The following is a 3,758-nucleotide window of genomic DNA, read 5'->3' on the forward strand; positions in this document are numbered from 1 at the left end:
CCGTTCTCACTGCCGTGTTTGACCAGAGTGATGCTGTGAGTTCGGGGAGATCCTTGCTGAAGAGACTTTTCTTTTCCCCTGTTGTTTATCTAGTGTTTATGTTGAATACATGACGGACATTAAAGTTCTAAAACACCTAAACCTTTTTCAGTGAATTTCTTTACCTGCTTTTTAGACAGGCTGTTCTTTTTTAAACTTTATGATGGGAAAACTCCAGTCTAAAAATAGCATCTGATAAGGGTGTTTAATATAGTTCAACCAAAAGTATAAGACGAGTTCAGTGCATGCGTTTTTCTAAAAATGATTCAGTGCATTGTGCTAGTTTTCTGTTGGCTTTTGGAATGGACATTATCAGCAACATCACCTTCCAACACACTTCATGGTGTGAGTCCCATGAATTCTGTTCTCCTTGGGCCAGAAACACACCAATAGGATGGTTTGAGCTATCATTATTCTTCCTTGAATTGTGTAATGAGGACTGTACTGATCTCTCAGCCTGGGTTATTTGGATTCCCCTGGTCAAGGCTAAACCTCCCAGTCTTGGTTTTCTCATCTATCAAAGGAGGATTGAAATAATTCCCCCACTTAACTTAGGGATGTTTAAGAATTTACAAGGGCTCAATGTAGGATGTGAATTATAGCCATAGCAAATGTTTAAATAGCAAAAGACAGCCAGTCCATGGAATCCAGCTAAGTGTTCACATATAATAGAGTCAACCTCTTTTTCCTCGTCCTTTTTTTTTAAATCTTCACCTGAGGACATGCTTACTGATTTTAGAGAGAGGGAAAAGGGGAGAGAGAGAGAAACATTGATGTGAGAGAGAAGCATTGATTAGCTGCCTTTCGCATGCACCCCAACTGGGGACTGAACCCACAACCTAGGTATGTGTCCTGACTAGGAATCAAACCCATAACCTTTCAGTTCACAGAGTGATGCTCCATCCAACTGAGCAACACCAGCCAGGGCCTTCATCATCCTTTTCATGTGATGGTTGCAAGTTCCTGTGGTTTGTACCAGCCCCAAGTTGCTTGATATCCACTTATTTCCATCCCCATTTCTGTGGCCAGCTCTGTTGTCGGTCCTCAGCAGACTACTTTGGCAGCTAGTTGGACAATTAATTCCCTTGGTGTTCCTTCTTGATACAAATTCCAGACCACCTGCACAGCAGCCACAGCTTTGTAGCATCATGACCTTTTATATTTATGGTTCTTAGAATGTGTCATGCATTTGTCTATGCTACGACATGCTAGCCTGGAGGTCCTACCCTCACTCATCAGGATCAACCTTCCTTCAAGACACCTGTCAACCTTCCAGCCTTGTTTGCATCTCCCATAGAACGATGCTTTTTTCCTTTTCTTACGTGGGTGACGCATTTACCCCATCACAGCACTCTCATTCTGTTCTTTATTGCACTGGGGTGTCTGCTTATGTGCCTTCTCCACTAGAGCAGCAAGGAAGGAGCCATGTTTCTCTACCTGCATCTCCTGGTGTCCTGCCTTGCCCTGAGGAGGTGCTGAACAACGGTCTGTTAATGAATGAAAAGTCTAACAGTCATGTTGGTCTTCCTGAGTTTTTGCAAACAGCCTGGAGTAAAAGGAAGAGTTATAATCTCACGTATATGGTTTTTTAAATTAATTTTCAAAAGCTTAGTATAATATTTAATTTCCCACTAAAATAATCAGATATGACTGGTTGAGTGTGTAAATTTCAAATATTGGAGAGCTGCTAGGCTCAACTTTATAAATCTTCGAGAGCATTTGGAAAATGGTCAGCAACTGCATTCATCCAAGTACGTGGGGTAGTCACTGTTGTCTGGATACAGATTGCTGGGAGATACTCATTGCATGAAAACCTTGACCTTTGTATGTCTCCAGTGAATGAACTGATGCCTCTGCTGACCATGTGGAGAGAGGTGGAAAGGGAGACAAGGAGGCCCCTGGGTCAGCAGGCTGCGGGAGCCAGACCAGCTGGCCTTCTGTTAAGATCACAAGTTGGGCAGACAAACAGGCGCCTTGGGGAATCTAAGGTGTGGTGGCCTTGTGTTCCTTTTGGACCCTCCAATTTGTGTTTCCCCTGAACTGGATTGGAAGTTTGATTTTCCTCTCAAAGTTCTTGACAGCACATAATCACACTAATATTCAAGTGAGAAAAAACAAAATTGTTCCCATGTTCTTCATGTTTATTTTTGTATACTGCTTTGTCTTTAACACTGAGGGTCTGTTCTTTACACAAGAAATGAAATTGTGTTCTGTCCCTAAGTCTTCATTCCCCTGCGAGGCTATTTCAGCATCTAATGCTGCCTCAGCTGATGCTGGAAGTTTTGCCAAGCCCCTAAATGAACTCTGTGGTGTAATAAGTAGTTATTTCCTTCTTCCCCTAGAGTGGATGGAGCCACTGAGACCCACCAAGACCTGTTGCTAGATGTTCCGTTTTGCCAAGGCATTAGCAGGTCTGGCCTTGTATCGCTCCACGATTAACATTTGTTGTATCATGTTCTTCAGAAGGAAAATAAACGAAGAATTTTCTCACATTTGACTGGAATGAACATAAAAAGTGAAACACTACTGGGTCTGCAAAGAAATCAATCACTTTAATTGGAAAGAAGATTCCTTGCCTCCATTGGTAATTGGGCTGTTGGTAGTTTAAATCTGAATCCATGACAATTTGTGATAAATTGGCTCCTTTTGGGCTAAAGGTAAGAAGTTCTAATTACCTCTGGATTATTCCAAAGTGAATGGAAAAACTTGATCAAAGAGATATTGGGAAAGAAGAGAGGAAAGCTAGCAGTGAGCATAGATACTGAGTTTCTTTTTAAGCTAAAGGGTGAAGTAGTTCATTTAATGTAACAAAGGCAAGAGCCTATACTCTGGCCAGGTAAATCAGTTGGTTAGAACATGCCAAGGGTATGGATCCGATCCCTGGTCAGGGATCGGATCCCCTGAATCAACCAGAATCACATACCAGAATCAACCAACCAGTGAATGAATAAGTGGCACAATATATCGATGTCTCTCTCTCTAAAATCAATAAGTAGAAATTAAAACAAAACAAAGCAAGAGCTTGGGTATTTGAGGTCCCAAAGATGTAAATTGGATTTTCTAAGGAAATAGGGAATTCAGCATATTAGAAAACGTATTTGATGTTTATGTACATCAACGTTCTATGCTTAGGTTATAGAAATTAGCCTTATTAGTGGATGAGAATATTGAAAATTTTGGGCCTCCCTTGGGGAAAATCTGGATTTTTGTACTTTGAGTGTTGAACGTATAAGTAATAGGCACCAAGTTTAAGAAAATCCAAAATGTTTTATTTGAATGAAAAGATAATTTAAGTTAGTAGACGTGTAGACAGGGCTCTAATTGACAAATCTGTTGACCAGGCCACTGTTGGTATCTTGGCCTTCATTTCTGTAGATCAACTAAGAATACCTGAGGAACAGGCTGGATTTTGGGTTGATGCGCCAGGTTATAATACTGTTTTGAATTGAGTGTGTTTATTTTATATATTTACATAGGTATAGATATATAGGTATAGATAGATACAATTTCAAACTTGGAAAAACGTTGCAAAAGTAATGTAAAGAACTCATAAATGCTTTATCTGGATTCATCAATTATTAACATTTAGCTTCATTTGCTTTGTCATTTACTCTCCATACTTACATTTTTTCTGAACCTCTTAAAGGTAAGTTGGAGACACTGTGCCCCTTCTAAACAGTGATGGCTCCCTAAGAGCAGTGACATGTCCTTACATAACC

The sequence above is a fragment of the Phyllostomus discolor genome, chromosome 3 (genome assembly GCF_004126475.2).
Source record: "Phyllostomus discolor isolate MPI-MPIP mPhyDis1 chromosome 3, mPhyDis1.pri.v3, whole genome shotgun sequence".
Classification (NCBI taxonomy): domain Eukaryota; kingdom Metazoa; phylum Chordata; class Mammalia; order Chiroptera; family Phyllostomidae; genus Phyllostomus; species Phyllostomus discolor.